The 20,102-nt window shown below is 46.4% G+C and overlaps 1 protein-coding gene across 3 annotated transcripts in view; it reads right to left on the bottom strand.

The window, feature by feature from the left end:
• C9H1orf21 (chromosome 9 C1orf21 homolog) overlaps positions 1-20,102 on the bottom strand; it is a 232,921-nt gene that overhangs the window by 116,770 nt on the left and 96,049 nt on the right. The window lies entirely within an intron of this gene.

Genomic DNA, 20,102 nt, shown 5'->3' with positions numbered 1-20,102 from the left:
AATAATATCTATAGCTTGGTTCAAAATTTAGCTCAGCCCAGTTGTTCTGTCCCTTCAAGACCATCTTCAACACCTGCAGCCGAAGAGGTACAATCGGTGTGAGGTCTATTCATTCTATAGCTCCCCACCTCAATTCACTGTTTCTTGCTCTCTGTCAACCCTCCATGCCTACGGATTCAGGAGCCTTCGATGATAAGAAATGCTGGAACTGCAGAGGGCCACTCCTTTCACGTCTCAGTGATGACACAAACACTTGCAACTGGGAATCTGGAGAAGCCAAAGATGCGCTTGGGAATTAAGCCACTACTGTTTTCTAATAATGAGCACACTTGAAAGTAAGACCAAAACAACACAAACCCAAGAAACCCCAGTATTTCAAAGGGTTGCATTTGTTTGAAAGGCATTTCTGTGGAGAAACTACTTGAGAAGAGTTGATTTCATTTCCAGGTTACTCCATGGAAGGCCCAATTAACTGAATGTAGCTGAACCATTCATCAGGAGCACCAAGCAACCTCGGTACTAGGTCTCGGGAGGTGGCCATGTGATCCAACGAAGCAGAGAAGGGGAACACTTCTTTCTTTTATTCTTGATGTACAGCTGGACCTGGCCAATACTTTAAACAGGTAGTTTGTCTTGGATGCCCAAGAACCTCCTCTTCTGAACCCATCTTACATCTCCATGTAAACCCCTCCCCAAGCCTCCCATGCAGCTTTCCTAGCCTGACTGCCCCACCTCTACTGTAGCATTCCACTAAGACAAGTATCAAAGCCCACTTCACAAACTTACATCTTTTCAGCGCCCCATTTTGGTGCCCAATCAAAAGACGATTCCTGTTACATTAGAAATCATTAATCAATGCACTTCCAAGGAATGCAGCATAAGGGAACAAATGTTTGAGGCTAGATGTGTGCTATGGCTGGGAGTGGAACGAGGGGGCCATATTTTCTTCATAGGGCAGGAAAGCCACCACTGGCCAGCCAGGCTCATCCACCCTTTATCTTATTTGGAGCAGCTGAGCTTCTGAATCTGTGGGCTGCTGCTGCTGATTAAATCTGGAAACTTTTCAGCTAACAGTTGTCCATTCCTCCCTTCCTTCCTTTACCCAGCTTGCGACTGGAGAGCTATCTGACTTTAGAGCCCACACTCTTCACTATATCTTTGAACTATGCCTCTGAACTTGTCTCACCTCTCCCATCAGCCTCATTTCCACAGTACAGTTTTGTGGTTCTTATTTTCAGAGCAATAGGTCAGTGCCTAATATCTGACATGGACTGAAGAGAATTTTGTTGCAGAGGCATTAAAGAGCATTAAAGTAAAGGTTTTGGTGACTAGAGCATAGCTGGTTCACTTTTTTTTTTTTTTTTTTTTTTGCTTTTAAGGACCACACCTGTGGCATATGAAAGTTCCCAGGCTAGGGGTCAAATCAGAGATGTAGCCACTGGCCTACGCCACAGCCATAACCATGGCCACAGCAATGCAGGATCCAGGCCATGTCTGCGACCTTCGCCACAGCTCATGGCAATGCTGGCTCCCTGACCCACTGAACAAGGCCAGGGATTGAACTCAAATCCTCATGGATACGGGTCGGGTTTGTTTCCACTGCGCCACAAAGGGAACTCCCCCTGGTTCACTTCTCTACCCTCCTCAGCTGGAAAGCATTTCTTCAGGGCAGTCTGAGAACTCACTGTGAGCTGGGCTCTGTGATGTGCAATCCCAGGGGCGTGGAGGGGAGGGATGGAGGAGGCCGGGAAACAGAGCCCAAGGAAACCCACTGGCTCGCAGGGAGGGCTTTGCTCTGAGAACCGCTCTGCTACCTGGAGATGTTCCTCGGTACCGCTAGGCTGACCCCGTTCCACTGGGCCCCAGTTCACCAGGACGGACTAAACCTGGAAAGCATCATGCACAAAGCAGACGCTCAGCTGAAGGAACTCACAGGCCACTCTCTGAGTCAGGCGGTCCCTTCAAGATAATTACTACATCCTCACTTGAAAAAAGTGACTTTGCCCTTTCCAATGTAATAGTTATTATTAAGCAATTTCTAGAGTAATTATGAATTGCCCATTCTAAATGTTTTGAACATTTCTCAAATAAGGCTTTGGTGGTTTAACAAAAAAGCTCTCAGTTCTTTTCAAAGTGCATCTCAAATCAACCCAATAAAGGAAAACTAATTTCGAAATAAGATTTTTTGGGGGGGGGGGGGGGCGCACCCACGGCATATGGAAGTCCCAGGCTAGCTGCAGCTGCAGACCTATGCCACAGCCACAGTAACGCAGGATCTGAGCTGCGTGACCTACACCACAGCTCACGTGACACCACAACCTTAACCCACTGAGCAAGGCCAGGGATCAAACTGCGTCCTCATGGATCCTAGTCAGGTTCGTTTCTGCTGTGCCACAACTCCAAAATAAGATTGTTTGATACACTAAGTTCTCATGGTCCAAAAATATAAGCTGCTAAAAAATAACAAGCAGGGGAGTTTCTGTTGTGGTTCGGAAGTAACCAATCCAACTAGTATCCATGATGATGCGGGTTCTATCGCTAGACCTGCTCAGTGCATTAAGGATCTGGCATTGCCATGGGCTGTGGTGTAGGTCATAGATGCGGCATGGATTCGGTGTTGCTATGGCTGTGGTATAGGCCAGTGGCTGTAGCTCTAATTTGACCCCTAGCCTGGGAACTTCCATTTGCCAAAGGTATGGCCCTAACAAGCAAAAAAAGGTACTTTTCAAATGCCTATAGTATCCTTATTCAGTGAAACCCAATACTTGGATATATTTTAAAACCAGAGATAAAAGATTTAATCGTGCTTCAGTGCTGTACAACTCATCTCAACACACCCTCACTAACAAAGGGTATCATCCTCTTTAACATACGCAATGACATCATACATCGCTTACATGGAGAATTTTTAAACTGTTACCAACGAACTTATTAGCAAAATAGAGAAAGACTAACAGACATGGGGGGAGGGATAAATTAGGACTCTGGGATTAAAAGATAACATACTGCTGGAGTTCCCGTCGTGGTGCAGTGGTTAACGAATCCGACGAGGAACCATGAGGTTGTGGGTTCGGTCCCTGCCCTTGCTCAGTGGGTTAAGGATCCGGCGTTGCCGTGAGCTGTGGTGTAGGTTGCAGACGCGGCTCGGATCCCGCGTTGCTGTGGCTCTGGCGTAGGCGGTGGCTGCAGCTCCGATTAGACCCCTAGCCTGGGAACCTCCACATGACAAGGGTGCGCCCTAAAAAAAAAAAAAAGAGCAAAAAACAAAACAAAATGAAGCAGACTAAGCATCTGTCCTCTGGACTGTCATCGATCCTCTCCTCTGGACAGACCTCCACCATCTGAATCCCAGGCTTTCCGCCTGGCTCTCAGAGAGGGCGCCACAAAGGTGGAACTTGCTCGGAGCAGCAGAGGCGGAGGAAGAACACGAGGAGAAGACCAGCCACGAGCCAGAGAGAGAGGCCAGTATGGCACGAGGGTGAGGGGAGCCACAAGGAGTCTCACGGGGGCAGGTGGAATCTTGGTCTGCAGTCCGCTGCGGGGGCAGTTGCTTGAGACACGGCGCCTGCCAGAACCTGTTTCTTGCCTCCCCTGACAGGTACACCCTCCACTGGGGACCTGGGGACGGGAAGGTACTGGAGCACGCGGACCAGGGAGGGCTTGCGATGGATCCTGGGAGCAGAGGGAATGCCGCCCAACCTGACCCAGCTCCTTCCTCTCTGGCGGGACAGCGGTGAATCACAAGACACAGAGCCCCAGCTCAAAGGGCCGTTCTCCTCCGGACCTGGCTTGATGCCCTGGCGGCTGTGTGCTGTGGAGGCAGGGGATTGACCTCTCTGAGGGAAGTGAGTGCGCTGCGATGCATGTGCACAGGTGCTATGGCCTCTTAGCGTTCTTAGGGTCATGTCCTCCTCTTCGAAGAGGACCAGGGAAGAAGCAGCCACACGGCAAGGATGAGACGGTGGGAAAGCTGCCCTCTCCACAGCACCTTTAATAATTAAGACTAGACCTGCAGGCCCCATTCCCGAATCACTCAATCATTTCAGAGGCTGGACAGCACATCTCCTTCATCCATTTGAGGCTCATCATTCAGTGACCAGGGAACTATTAACCAGTCATGAAGGGCCCCCGGAACATTCATCTCTGACAAGCTCTGACACAAGATATATAACCAGATCCAAATACAGCCCAGATTCCTTTAGGAATGCATATGCATACTAAGGCTTTCCTCTGGAGAGAGGGTTTAATTTTTTTTTTTTTTTTTTTTGGCTATGCTCACAGCAGGCAGAAGTTCTTGGGCCAGGAATAGCACCTGGCCCCACTGCAGTGACCTGAGCCACAGCAGTGACAACTCTGGATCCTTAACCTGCTGGGCCACCAGGGAAGTCCCGTAATTGTTATATCATACAGATATAATTCCTAAACAAGAAAGAGAATGCATGGCAAGCCGCTCCCAGGGCAGGCGGGCGGGCAGGCGGGCACGCATGGAGGTACTGACAGCAATTTATCCAGTTTCTCAAGAGCCTGCTCTGACTCTTGCAGTTCTGGTTCTGCACTAACCACAGAAAGGCTGGAGGCCAGCTAAGGCCTCTCTGCTATTTTTGCTGGGGCTCCTGTTATCCTTGATAACCCTTCCAGAGAAAAGCCTGCCCAGTCACCTGTCCTCTCCCCTGCCTGGATTTAATCCTCAGGTCAGTCGCGCGAGGCTGGTATTATAACGCCCTTTCTACAGTTGCAGAGATTAGTCCTTGATTGGCTGGTCAAGTGGCAGTGCTGGTTCTAACCCAGATTGGTCTAAATCCAGGGCCAGGCTCCTAACCACTAAACCGCAGAGCACAGAAAATAATTACTTTGGGAAATGATACAGGCATAAAGTACGAATGGATTCAGAAAGGATCTGGACACATTTGCAAATCATAGTGACAGAAACAGAAGTTAGAAGGACATTTCACATTCACAGGCACCATCAGGGAAACTGACAGACCCTCCCTTGGCAGGTGTCTGGGGTCTCTGTCAATGGAAGCTCTTCTCCTTGTGCTCCTTCAATTAGGAATTAATATACCAGCCAGAGCAGGGGTTGTGAAGCTTTTCATTACAATGGCAGTTTCACTGTAATGTAACTTTTCATTACAACTACATCTAGTGAAAGAAAACTGAAGTTCTTCTGCAATGCAAATACCGCAATGTCTTTACAAAAACTTGTTGTTTGAAAGATAACTACATTTAAAGGCATCAGTTGTACACTACAACTCTGATCTATGATCTTAGTAACATTAAGACAAGCAATACATCAAGGATCTCTTCCTTCGCTTGAGTAAGGAGGAGAAGGAGGAAGCGCTATTGTTTACAGAGCCCTTTAAAAGTTCCAGATCTAGTTTGGAAAAGTGGTTAACCCCTAACCCATTTCATACTCACAGTGTCTCTATGAAAGGGAACTATCAATGTCTCCATCATAAGGAAACACTGACTCACCTAGCTGTACCACCTGGCCAGGCCAGGCCTTGAACCCAGGCAGTCTGGCTCAGACCACAGGCTTTTAATCGACTTTCCCCAAACCGTATAGTCAAATGAATTTCTAATAAAAATGAAGATTCTTCTTCCATTACAGAACTATTACAACATGTTATCATAATATGTATCCTCTCTCTGAATGGAAGTCACCTTGAGATAAACCTCTTCAGGTCAAGCATTAAAAAATGCATTATGATAAAATAAGATCTAGAATAAATGCAAACAGTAATTTCCTTTTTAGGGTAAACCCTATGGCAATGACAGCAATTACAAACAGATACTAACAGAGTGGCTTACATGCCTGCCATTGTACACAAAGTTGATAAAATTCCACTGTCATTAAGAGGGCTTGAAATGAGAGTTGCTTTTCTAGGATAGACCATAAATTCCTGCTGATTCATTTATAGAGTCAGTCCTTCACTACCGTCCAAGATTAATGGTCATGAATTTGCAAGGTGGCTGGTCAGGATTTGGAAATTCTATGACCGTTCCAGAAACCCTTCCCCATTTAGTATGGCTGCTCCAGATATTGAACAATTGGCCAATGGCGTGTGCGCGCGTGGGTATGTGTGTGTGTTAAGGAAGAAGCACATCTTATTATCCATCTGATTTAATTCCTTGAACTGGGTACTGACTTAAGCGGATTTCTGTTAAGGAAAAGATTCTCAGATAGCAGGACAGAGTCAAGTATTAGCACTCAAGCAGCCCAGTCTCCCTCCCCCCCTCAAGGCACCTCTCCGGTGGCCAGAGGCTGGGGTTCTTTTGTGATGCAGCCTGGTGATGGAGTGAGGAGGTTATCAGGAAGTGGCAGCAGTCTGGATTAACATGGGAAAGAGGAGAACTAATGAGAAGAACTGGGCTAGAGGGGAAGGTTTTGCAGGAAATTAGAGAGAGAGGATATTTATGAGATCGTCTACAGAAAAGCAGACAAAAAGTCACCAGAGCGGCAGAGAGCTAGAAATTCGGGGGGGGGGGGGGTAGAACCATGACGCAGGTTCATGAGATGCCTCCTTGGGATTCTTAGTGGTTATTCGGTTAAAGTCGAAACTGCTTTTCTGTGATCTTTGGTGATTCTTTTAAGGTGCCTCTGGACTGAAGCTGGCTACTGGTTCTACGACCATCAGAAATAACTCAGCCGCAGCAAAATCATTACCAAGAATAGAAGACAGTGGATAGTCGTTTTCAGTTGATGTGATTCTAAAGGCTATATGCACTGCCCCTGAGCATTTAAAGGGGAAAAACACAGCGCAAGTACAATGCGTGCTGAAGAAGAGCACGGCCTCCCTCCTCCTGAAGCGCGTCCGCAGCGTGGCCGGCAGCGCAGCTCTCCTGCAGGAAGGTCCCGGGAGGCCGAGAGCCAGCGGCTTCCTGCGCGAGGGCAGCGCGGGCCCGCTGGCTCCTCTTGACAAGGCTGGGCCTCTTCTCACAAGCGCCTCCTTCACAGCAAACAAAAGATCCTTTCCAGTTGTCAGGAATCACCAAGGTACCTTCCCGCCAGAGACCCAAGTGCGTTCCTCCAGCGCGGAGGCGGAGGCGGAGACCAGCTCTGGAGGAATCCCGGGTCGGGTGTGGGGAAGTGGGGAAGTGGGGGGGGAGGTGGGGGAGTCGGGGGAGGGGGGTGGGGGAAGGGCGCAGGGCTGGGAGCTGAACAGCCCGTAAACGACACACCATCCTCCAAGACCTGGGCTCCTGAATGAGCCTATGTCCCCAACACATGCTGCTCAATGTGTCTGTTTTTCTGATTTCTCTTTGGGAGGAGAGGGGGTGAAGCCTCATTGGTAAGAGCGTCAGAGGGGTTCCATTAAATCCAAACCCACTAAACTGTGGGGTCCAGCAACGGTGATGGGGGCTGTGCAGGAAGTCTGAAGACACAGAGCTGAGGGGAAGGGGGTCCCCATGGATGCCCCCCACCCCACCACAGGTGAGCTATTTAAATGTGGATTAGGAGAGCCCGAGTTCTCCAGGGCCCATCTGGCTTCCTCAAGAGGAAGGTAGAGAAGCAAAAAGGAAGGAACTGCCACAGCGCCTCACACCTGTCAGAATGGCTATCGTCAAAAAGACAACGCATACGAAATGTTGGCCAGGAGGTGGAGAAAAGGGAGCCCTCCTGCATGGTTGGTGGGATTGTACATGGATACAGTCACTGAGGAAAACAGCATGGGGGCTCCTCAAAAAATTAAAAATAGAACTACTGTAAGATCCAGCCATTACACTTCTGGGGATCTCTCTAAAAAAGATAATACCAGCATCTTAAAGAGCCATCTGCCCTCCCATGTTCACTGACGCACTAGTCACAAGAGCCAAGGTATGGAAACAACCTAAACGTCCATTGATGGAGTAATGGATAAAGAAAATGTGGTATATATATCCAATAAAATAGTATGCAGCCACGAGGAAGAAGGAAATTCTGCTATTTGTGACAACATGGATGGGTCTTGAGGGCATTCTGCTAAGTGAACTATGTCAAAGAAAGACAAATACCGCATATCACTTATATATGGAATCTAAAAAAAGTTGAACTCAGAGAAACAGAGAGTAGAATGGTGGTGGCCAGCAGCTGGAGGGCGGGAGAGTATGGAGAGAGGCTGGTCAAAGAGCACAAACCTCCAGTTATGAGGTGAATACGTCCCAGGATAGAACGTACAGCATGGTGACGACAATTAACAAGTCTCTATTATACACTTGAAAGCTGCTAACAGGGTAAATCTGAAACGTCTTCAACACACACATACAGTAATTATGTGAGATGAAGGAAGTATTTACTGACTTTATTGTGATAATCATTTTGCAATGTACAGACACATCAAAGCATCTCATTGCGCTGTATACTCGAAATTTATATCTTACATGTCCATTAGATATAAATAAAACTGGGAATAGGTAAAAAGGGAACTGCTGTAATTTCTAAGACTTTGAATGATTTATTTATTTTTTATTTTTATTTTTATTTTTTTGTCTTTTGTCTTTTTTGTTGTTGTTGTTGTTGCTATTTCTTGGGCCGCTCCCGCGGCATATGGAGGTTCCCAGGCTAGGGGTCGAATCAGAGCTGTAGCCACCGGCCTACACCAGAGCCACAGCAACACGGGATCCGAGCCGCATCTGCAACCTACACCACAGCTCACGGCAACGCCGGATCGTTAACCCACTGAGCAAGGGCAGGGACCGAACCCGCAACCTCATGGTTCCTAGTCGGATTCGTTAACCACTGCGCCACGACGGGAACTCCGACTTTGAATGATTTAAATCAGACATTTTCAACACACAGGAAAGTATGAGGGGCCCACATAATCCTACACCAACTGCCCAAAGGAGAACGTGGGAGGCAGCTCAAAGAGACACAGAACAGCCACAGTTCCTTTGCACGTCTTCTGCCTGCTCTCTTTCAGCTGCCTTCCTGAGATGCTGCTTTTGCACCCGAAGGCCTGAGTTAGGTAACATCTCAAGAGTTCAAAGATTTTCAAGCATCATGTATGACCTGGACGTGTTCCCAAGTTTCTTGTACATGGGGTAAAGAGGCTTTTCACCTGATCAAGGCCAGTGGGCGATACAGTTCCCTACTGCTCCTACGCGATGTGGCAGACATACACCCAGAGCCAGACCAGAAAAGCAGGAATTGTAGGCTCACCCCTTTTCTACCCTCACCATGTCAGTTTCCAGAAGCAGCCAACATCACCACTTGAGGCAACTGCTGCCCAGGGAACAAGCCTTGTCACCCATCTAAGATGCAACTTGAAATTTTTAAAACTTCCCCTGAACTGGGAGCACCTAGAGATGATTCATTTGTCTCCTGTGGGATGTTTTATAGGTAGACCTGACCTTGGCTTACCACACCCCATTTTGCCCAGCCCTCCTGTTACCTGTTCCTTTTTCTACCCCTTCCAGTTGGCCGTTTGACTCTTTATATACAATTTCATCTTCCATTTCCTGTCAACTTCTCTTCTCCCCACAATCTAAGGAAGCATACCAACCCCCCCCCCAAGCCCAACTTTCTACAAATAGTGAGGGTATCTAACAAGAAGGTTACACATTTACCCTAACTTTTCATAGGCAATTGTCTTCTACTGTAAGAGTCTACTGAGCGCTCAAGAGCGTCTCTTGTGGTAGCAGCATCAGCATCCATCAATATTGTGGATACTGATGCTGCTACCCAGGGGGTGGAGGGAGTGAGGAGAGGGCAGGAAGATGAGTAAGGGTGTGACATGATTTTTCCTCCGAGGTAACAATGCAAATCGGAAAAGTGATTCATAATGAGGAAGTCTCCGGGGGGCGTCATTTGCCCCTACAGAGACCTCTGTTTCGTGCGTGTATCCGCTGGTGCGTCTCATAGGACATTGCTCCTATTCTGGGAACTTGTAAAAGGAAACAGAGCTGGGAGGATGGATTTATCCAAATCGAAGGGAATAAAGCTCAGGGCAGGGCAGGGAAAGAAGAAACCGGAGCCCAGAGTCCCATGAGGAACAGAGTGTGGGACCCAGAAGAGAGAGTGCTGGGGTGAAGCGAGAGCCAGGGGACGGGAGGGGAGACCAGACTTCCAGGCACGCCTGGCCTCAAGCCACTCGCTAACAATGAAGAAACGAGTCCTGTCGGAAGATCCCTTCACACTCATGTTAAATAGTGTCCGTCAGAGCAGATGAAATGCTGGACAGTCACATGACACCCAGGAGGTTCGGAAGCCCTGAAGCGACTTGCTTCACAGGGGCAGTGCCCCTTGCTTAGGTACCCGCTAGCACTGCAAACTCAAGTGAGACCAGAGCTACACTGCTCCCTGCGCCCCCACCAGCATCAAATGGATATGCCTCAAAAAGGCGAAAAAACGAAGCAAAAAACACAGATGCAGAATTTCAACCTTGTTCACCCTTATAGCCCCACCCGGGAAAAGTCTTTACTTTCACAATACTGGCTTCCTTCTTCGCCCCGTGGTGCTAAGCCTCAGGACATGGTCTTGCTTCAGAACTTGAAGACCACTGAAGAGGAGGAGCACCTGTTTGTGAAAAACTCCACCTACGCTCCAGCCCTGCACTAAGAAGCTGTAATGATGCTCTCTTTGACCACACCTCACTGGCTCCAGCAGTGCTTCCCTAGACCAGACCAGCAGCAGCTCTTGCCTCAACCAGCTTCTAAATGGTCACCTGCTCCCACTCTTGTGCATTCGAGTCTATTCCCTCCAGAGCAGCCAGAGTAAGCCTTTAAAGGAAAAGCCAAAGTCAGACTCCGGCACCACCCACCCCCAATCCCCAAACCTTCTTCTGGCTTCTATTAGGTTTAGAATAGAATCCAGACTCCACCCCTGAGCTACAGGGCAATGTGCGGTCTCACCCGAGGTGCCCTCTCTGAGTGCATCACCCTCCCCTCTGGCGACCTGAGGGCATCAGGCTTTCTCCTGGAGCCACCAGCTGGCCCCTCTCAGGAATCTGGCCCTGATGTTCCTCGGCCTGAAACACTGTGTTCTTGGGTGTTCTCATGGCCTGCTCCCTGCCTTCAGGTCTCTGCTCACAAAGGTCAAGTGCTCAGGCAGACCGCCTCTGACCTCTGAACCTAAAATAGCCACCCCGTCCCTCTCGTGTGTGTTCTGTGTTCTTCTCTCTGTGCTCGTCCCCACCTGACGGTGTGGCCATGGGTCTGTTTCCTGCCCGGGCCGCTCCCTAGGATGTGAGCAAAATGAGGGTGGTCAGTCTTGTTCATGCTACATCCCCTCGTGAAAGTCAGTCAGTTTCTGGCAACTGCTCCATAAATATTTCTTAAATAAATAATTCTGATTGTCAGAGTTCTATCCGAGCTGAAAGCGTATTGCTTTTCCTTTGAACACTTGGCAATGGAACAGCTGCATTAGGGGAAACCACTGTGTTCTCTAAGAGAAGTCACTCCGGCAAATAATTAGTTATAGCAGAAAAGCTGCGGAGTGAGAGACGAGACTCAATTCACAAAGGATGAAGATGGCTCAAGTTCGAATTAGGAATCTGTCGCCCACATGATTCCTTCTCTGTATGCTTTGAAATGAACAGCAAGACAAGGCCCATTAGCTAAAAATAAACATACAAGCGAGATTTATATCAACGTTATTTCCTACCTTTCAATTTATTCTCAATGTTAAGCAACCTACTGGGTGTAGGGGACAGGCAGAATGACACCGAATCATTGAACTAGGGTCCCATGAGTCAGCAAAGTGAGGGCTCTGTTCAGAGCCCTGACATTCAGTGTGACGAGAAGTGGGACTGGCACTGAGAAGTGGGGACAGGAGAACTTTGCCATCAGTAATGAGCCCCAATGAGGGTAAGTACTATGTGTGCCGATATTCCCAGTGGCGACAGGTGTATAAAAATACAGAACTTTCTCTCAGTAAGCCAGCATCCTGACCACATCGCTTTTCATATTTTAAAACCTATGCAGGTGGTAACTCTAAGTTAAAAAGGACATGAAGATAACATAGCCTGGCACAGTGGTGAAATGTACAGATTTGGGGACCAAACTGACAGGTTCCTATTGGAACCTACCTCATAGGTATTATGATTAAGTGACTTAACAAATAACAAAATGTGGGCGTTCCCATCATGGCTCAGAGGAAACGAATCTGACTAGTATTCATGAGGACGCAAGTTTGATCCCTGGCCTCGCTCAGTGGGTTAAGGATCTGGCGTTGCTGTGAGCTGCGGTGTAGGTCATAAACATGGCTCGGATCTGGTGTGGCTGTGGCTGTGGCGTAGGCTGGCAGCCACAGCTCCGATTCAATCCCTGGCCTGGGAACCTCCATGTGCCTTGGGTGCGGCTCTAAAAAAAAAAAAAAAAAAAAAAAAGACAAAAAATAAAATAAAATAAAATATTAAAAAACACACACACACACCAAAAGGCTCTTTTTTTGGTCAGGTCTACAGCATGCAAATGTTCCTGGGCCAGGAATTGAACTTGACTGAGCCACAGCAGTGACAACTCACAATCCTTAACCACTAGGCTACCAGGGAACTCCAAAATACTTCAAATAATGTCTGGCACATTAAAAACTACTACATAAACAAACTCCTTTTAGAAAGTTTTCTAGGTTATTCTCCCTTTCACAAACTGTACATTCATCTTCTAAGAGTAATGTTCATCATAGTGTGTTTTGGGGGAAAACATTTAATTTTTTTAAAAAAACTTCCTTTAGAAAAAAGATGTAGTTATTTGCAACTGTCGGGAAGCACCAAGTATTGCCCAGAGATAGTCATTACTCACCTTTCCTGGTAAACACCTAGAGGCCTGTTTCAGTCCATGCACATATACACTAAATATGTACAGTCATTTGATAAATGACATTCTATATATAGGAGTTTCATGACCAGTTTTTTCCCATTTAACCATCTGAGCATTTTAAAACAATGAAATGAACAAACAGAAATTCCCAAACTAGGAAATGAGGCATCAACTACGGTAACCTCTGTTGTCTTCCTATCCCCAAAGTCTAGAGAGGTTGAGATTATTTGATACGCTTAGGTTTTCATTTGGTCCAGGGCCTGCAAAGCCAGACAGAGCCGGACATGCAGGTGAGTTCCCAGTTCCTGAAAGAGGTGCCCTCGATCTTCCTTGGGCTCGACTCTAAGTTTCCTAGACCTAGTCAAGAGGAGCTGGCTCAGGGACAGAGTACAATAGGAAAGGGTGTTTTCCTATCAGGACGCAGCGAACTGGGGCCAAAAACAACCAAAAGAGACTCAGTGTAAAACACGGCCCATTACACCTGTGTATTCCTCCTTTGGAGCCCTCAAGTTCAGTGGTGAGATGATTTGTGGCAGTGAAGACGGCACAGAGAGATGGGCCAGAGGCACACCATCAGATGCTAGGGTGAAGACCAGAGCCAAAGGGCTCATGTGTATCAGGGCTCAGTCAACAGTGCCTGATGAATGGACAGCCTGGCTGAAAAAGGAAGAGGGAGGTGATCCACGGCTTTATTCTTCCATTAGATTGAAAGTTCCTGGAAGAGAGAAACTGCGCATTGTGGAGTTTCCTGGGTGGAGAGGTGGGTTAAGGATCTGGCATGGTCACTGCTTTGGTCAGCTCACGGTTGTGTTGCAAGTTCAAACCCTGGCCCAGGAACTTCTGCATGCCGCAGGTGCAACCAAAAAATGAAAAACAACAACAAAAAATAAGCACACAATTGTTCACTTAACTTCTGAAACCAGACACAGCCGAGTTCCCTAAGTTAACATATTAACCTGTGTAAACTTAGAGAAGTTACTTCTCACAGTCTCACCCATAAGTGGGCATAACAGCCCCTGGTATATAATAGCTATCATTAATACCAGTTCATTATTATTGAATAACTTACATGTTGGGCACTATGTTACATTAGGCAAGAGTGGTGTGTGATTAAATTTTAAGCATTACCTTCAAAGAACTCAGAGTCAACGACTGTAGAATAATAACGACTAACTGAAGACAGGCTAGATTTTTCTCTAAGAAGGAAATGCTTTTCTTTCTCATGACATTTCACTCTTCTCTCTCTTTTTTTTTTTTTTTTTTTGGACTTTTTTGTCTTTTTAGGGCAACATCTGCGGCACATGGAGGTTCCGAGGCTAGGAGTCTAATCAGAGCTACAGCTGCTGGCCTACACCAGAGCCACAGCAACACCAGATCCAAGCCGCGTCTGTGACGTACACCACAGCTCACGGCAACAATGGATCCTTAACCCACTGAGCAAGGCCAGGGATCGAACCTGCAACCTCATGGATCCTAGTTGGATTCGTTTCCACTGAGCCATGAACCCCTTCACTCCTCTCTCTATCCCTAGAGCAGGCATACATTAATTTTTCCCATTACCCCTGGTACTCTAGGACTTTCTATGCCCACAGACAGGCAATGTAGCACTGAGTTACATGTTTTCAAGTTTCTCTTTCTTGCTGAATATTTCCTATGCATCAATGGTGTCTCTTCTAAAATAAGGTAAACTCTTTTGAGAGCAGGTTACCTTGGCTTTGTTGCTTGTGTCTCCACCACCCAGGAGCACACAGGGCCTGTTTATAAACACTAATTCAACTGGAACCTTATAACTAACCTTATAACTGGCCAATCAACAATTACTGAACGAGGATTATTACCTTAGAGGCCTTAATTGGATGAGGCAATTTTCCTCACTGTTTGGAATGTGTTATCAGAAACACAATTAAACTGTGACACCAATTTATGATCTCGAGCTACTCAACTGGAAATATTTCACAGCTAAACGCTCAGGAAGGCCTGGTGGGTGAATGTACGGGGATGGACCAAGCCATTCATTGCTACCTCCCACTGTGCCCCAAATCTCCCCTCTAAGATCTGGGGCAAAGACTCAGGGCTCCCCTGCCGCAACAACTTCCCACAGGCCTTTCAAGGCAGTAACTACTGCCCTGGTTTTGTACTGCTTACTTCAGCAGAGGTGAAGAATCTACATGTGACATACGATGCATACAGAGAGACACCACCAGTGTGCAAAAATAAATAACTGTCCTGTTCTGACTCCCACGTGGGACGAACATCACACCATCCTGCTCTGTCTTGGCTGGTTCCATGAGCTTCTATGATGACAGCATCTCAATACATATGCAAGGCCAGGTACCGGCATTAGTATTCTAAGGTCTCTAATGATCTAACTTAAGGCGGGCTGACCATTTAAACACTTTAAGGAATGAGCGTCACATCTTTTGGACTCCTAATCCAGTGCTTTCTAAATGCTCACTCAGCCGATTTCCAGGTAACAAGTATGTTTCCTACACCGTCTGCGTGGCCTTTTTGGTGTTCTGGGAAAAAAAAATTACACTGTAGGATTTCCGAATATTTAAGATATTTGCCCCATCTGAGATTTTCTGAAGTTATTTCCCCGGTCTCCCTTTGACGTACCTGATGCATAACGTACCTCTGAGCCTTTGTACTGTCTCTCAGCCTAAAGCTCCTGCCCCACCTCTGTACCTTTGTCCGTTTTTTCACCTTGTAAGACTCAGCTGATGCCTTAATCGACCTCTTTAAGAGCCTTCTCCTACTCCTAAGATAAGAGGCCCTTCTGCATTGTCATCATTCAATACTGACTTTTGTTGTTGTTGTTGACATGCCCATTATCTGGTGCACCATTATCAGTTCTGAAAGGCAGGGACCAGGTTTAATCCTTCCTCCTAGCGTCAGGGGCCAGCACAACACCTAAGCTGGTGAGAGAGGAAGTGCTTCGTAGACTGCCTGAACTGCTAGGTTTTAAATGAATCCAACAGGCACCACTGATGAGACTCCATTTCTTCGCCTGGACAAACGAGCCTATCAGTAGAATCCCTGTTGCCTTGGGGCCACTCCCAGAGCTACCTCTCTCCTCTGGGATAGATTTCACATTACCCTAAAGGCACAAATGAAGGCTTTCAGAAAATGGAAACATGAAATTATATTTATCAAAATAGAGAGCTGTACTGAATGATAAACATACATCATAAAAGATTTACATCATACAGAAAAGCACACAAAAAGAAATTAAGAATCACTTGAAACTCCACAACAGAGAGCTTGCCTTTGTCAATGTTTTGGTGAACAGCCTTCCAAGCATTTCTTTTATGTATGTGCACAAAATTTTATACTTCTTATTTTATTTTGCCTTTTTGTTTTTTAGGGCTGCACCCATGGCATATGGAGGTTCCCAGGCTAGGGGTCTAATCAGAGGTGTAGCCACTGACCTACACCACAGCCACAGCAACGTGGGATCCGAGCTGTGTCTGTGACCTACACCACAGCTCACGGCAACGCCGGATCCTTAACTCATTGAGCGAGGCCAGGGATCGAACCCGCAATCTCATGGTTCCTAGTCAGATTGGTTTCCACTGCACCATGACAGGAACGCCAAATTTTATACTTTTTAAACAAAGAAAATTTATAAATAAAATAATTGTGTAAAACCCTTTACCAACATGCTGTAGATCTCTTTCCATCTCAATAGAGTACCTTAATCTTTAATGGCCATATCTGATATATGGCTCATCAATGAGAAAGACCCCTGAGTATCCTGTTCGCACGCTTTTCCAGTCATCTTAGGATAAATTCCTAGAAGTGGGGCTGCTGGGGCAAAGGTCGTGCCCACTTAAATTTTATGTAGTATATATTACCATTTGGTTCCCCCCCCCCAAATCATCCTGGTTTGACATACCCAGTTACAGCATGAGATAGATGCCCGTTCCAGTCAACTTGAGTTGTGAAAAATATTTTGTTTGTTACTTGAGTGTGGTTTATTTCATTACTAAAAAGTTGAAAATCTTTCTGTATGTTTACTGGCCTTTTGTATTTTTTTTCTTTTCAGCTACCTGGTCACAAACGTCTCCATTTTTCAACTGCAGTGTTAGTCCTTTCTTTACAGACTTTAAGTCTTTTTATAGTAGTTATTGTAACACTGTTTTTGTTGCAAATTTGTTCTCACTCACTTTGATATTTGGCATAGTTCATGGTGGTTTGTGTGTTGCCACGCAGATTTAAAATTTTTTATGCAGTCAACTTTTTCTTTTACGGCTTTGGGTTTAGTGGCATTATGAAGAAGACATTTTGCAACCTATGATTATGAAACACTAACCCGTATTTTTTACAGTACTTTTCTGGTTCCGTATTTTCCAGTTCAATCTTCAGATTCATCTGACAAACTCTATTATGAAGTGATGAGCTGGGATATTCAATTTTTAATGTTATATTTATGAATATAAGAAGTTTATAAAGTTCCATAAAATGATTCATATTTAATTTAATTCTGATTTTTTAATTTTTGTTTTTTAGGGCTGTATCTGCGGCATATGGAAGTTCCCAGCCTAGGGGTTCGGGCCTGCACCAGAGCCACAGCCATAACAATGCCAGATCCTTAACCCGTTGAGTGAGGCCAGGGATTGACCCTGCATTCTCATGGATACTAGTCACCTTCTTAACCTGCTGAGCCACAATGGGAATTCCTAATTCATATTTTAAAGAAGAATATAGAATTGAATATAAATAAAGAAAAAAATCATGAATTGAACTAGTATCTCATTTGTGCATCTTTTTATTTCAGTTGTATTTATCCTATTTTGTATTTATTGTATTTATCCTATTATAATCTGTCTGTTGCCTGAGCTTCTCCTTAGTGCTTCACAAAGAAATGTCCTTCCTTCTATAAATATCCTCCCTGTACCGGAGAAACCCAAGAGGAGGAAAAGGCTGGACCACACCACATACACAAACACAACACACACACACACAGACTTATGTTTGATAAATAAAAATATATGCGCTAACTTCTATGGCGGGATTATTTATTATACCACACTTTAAGAGAAATAAGGTATAATACCATATTCACCACTCTTAAGCCATACATATACTTTACTTTTTTGATTTAAAGACGCACACACACACACACACACACTCACAAAAGAAAAAGTCGCAGCAATGCAAATATTCTAAACTACAAAATAAAAGAGCTACGTATTATGTGGACAATCAATAAACTTAAAGTTTGGAGAATGACACACCTGCGGTAAACAGGGTGTGCTTTTCCCCCAGCAGAGTCAAGGGAAACTGAGGCTGCTCAGACAATGAGGACACTAAATGGGCTTCACCCAGGGCACATCATGTGGCAAGTCCCAGTCTAAGGCCTTTCCATACATTGAGACACTTAAGTCCTCTCAAGGCAGGTAAGTGCTAGTATTCCCCACACTATGCAGATGGGGAAACTGAGGCAAGGAGAGCCTCAGTCATTTGCCAAGACTACATGTCAGTGAGTAGCTGAGCCAGGCTTGGAAACCAATTAGCCAGACTTCAGGCCTGTGCATTTACCAGGAGGATGCATTACCAAGACAGTGAAAATGGTCCTAATTACCACAGCAGAGTCTCCGGACATCCTGATATAAAAGCTGAGGTTCAAGTGGCCAGTTAACAATTATTTCACAAAGACTCTTGAGCAAAAGTGGGCTCAGATTTAATGACAGGCAGATCCCTTTCTCCTGAGAGGGGACTCACCCTTTGCCGTGAGTCTGCATTCTCAGTTCTAACCACAGTCCCACATCTTTAGTTAAGTGAACTCCTACCTTCAGCTTCCTTTCGTACCAAGTGGGGATTACAGCAATAATGGCTTGTGAAAAGGCCTTATAAACTGTAAAGTGTGACTCACATAGCTGTGCTTTCGATGCCGAGCAACAATTCAGGGACAAAGGAAACAGGCACAGTTAAAAGGCTCCAGGTGCAAAAGGAAGGTGCTGTGCAGCTCTGCAGAGACAGCTGGGGCCTAAAAGAGATCCAAACCCTGGACAGGTAAGGTCAGGTGTGCACTGCCAGGTGGCCGTTGCTAGCTAAGTGCTACCAGGCAGGTGCTGATGGCAAAACAAGTCCCTTTTGGCCACATCAGCCAGGATTCCAGGAAGAAGCCCTGGTTTTGAATTTCTGAATTCTGTGACATCACTCAGGAGAAAATAACCCTGAGGAGAATGCCATGAGTACAGAAACCCTCCCGCCTTCTCTCTTGTTGGCTGAGTCACTTTTTCAGAACTTCCCTCGGTAGAGACCAAGCCTTGCCCACAGCTCCAGTCCTCTGTGCTTTTTGCTGGACGGTACCCAAAGGCTGGGAGGCGAGGCTCCCAGCAGCATCTCTGCTGCCTGCTCCAGGGCCAAGTTCAGTCTTTTTTTCTGCCTGAGGAAGGGCTCCAGGCAGCTACAGAGAAGACTGGGCACCTGGAAGGTCAAGGGAGCAATGGAGGGAAACCCTTGAGACCGACAACCCAAAGGACACCACCAAGGGCCCTGCCGGCACTTCCCGCCAATGGCATCTGAGAACTTGCACGCTCCCTCATCTTACAATCAGGCTGCGTTGGAGCAATAAGTGACAAAGGGTCCTACTCTCCCGCTTATCTCTGTCTCTAATATTAAAAGAACAGGCTCCTGATACCGTTGGCAAGGGAAGGAAAATAGCACTTGGATTTTCCTCTTTTTTTTTTTGAAACATACAAAGTATAGCGCATTTCGTGACTTTCTGGCACAGAAAATTTTTCCAAACAGAAATTCAGACTGATTCCCCCTTGGCTAGATTAAATGCGGCATCCCGTGGCTTTCCAGTGTGGTCTGTTTCGAGAAGGATGAGGGGCAAAAGTGAAGAGGATGGGTCAGCTGAGCCCTATTTACCAGGAATGCTTGACTGCTCCTCGCCCCTGACCTTGCCGTAGGTGGCCCCTGCTGCTGACGCTGCTAACGTCTGGTCCTCCACGCAGCGCTGAGCAGTGGATGCCACTGGCATCTCCATGATGTAGACGAGGCAACTCAAGGCTCCTTGTCAAAGACAATGTGGGAAGCGGGGAAGCGGGAACAGATTTGGCTGGTGGGAGGGCATGGCTATGACTCTCTTACATGCCCAGGGTCTGGGCCTGTTCTCTCTCTCCTGTCACAGTAAGAAGCACCTATCAGACTGGCAGGAACTATAAAAGCAGAAAATAAAACCAACATGTTTCTGAGACCTTCTCTGAGTCAGACCCTGGCCTAAGCACCTTCACTTTGGAAGTGTGATGCGGAAGTGTGAGCCAGGGTGGGCTGGCTTCTATGATTTCATGAGCCCCGTGGGCACTTAAAGCCACTGAGACCTTTCTGAGGCTCAGCTTGAGACATTGTGGAATCTT

Source organism: Sus scrofa, chromosome 9, assembly GCF_000003025.6.
Source record: "Sus scrofa isolate TJ Tabasco breed Duroc chromosome 9, Sscrofa11.1, whole genome shotgun sequence".
Lineage (NCBI taxonomy): Eukaryota > Metazoa > Chordata > Mammalia > Artiodactyla > Suidae > Sus > Sus scrofa.
Note: the sequence above shows the minus strand (reverse complement) of the source record. Positions and strands in the feature narration are given on the sequence as shown.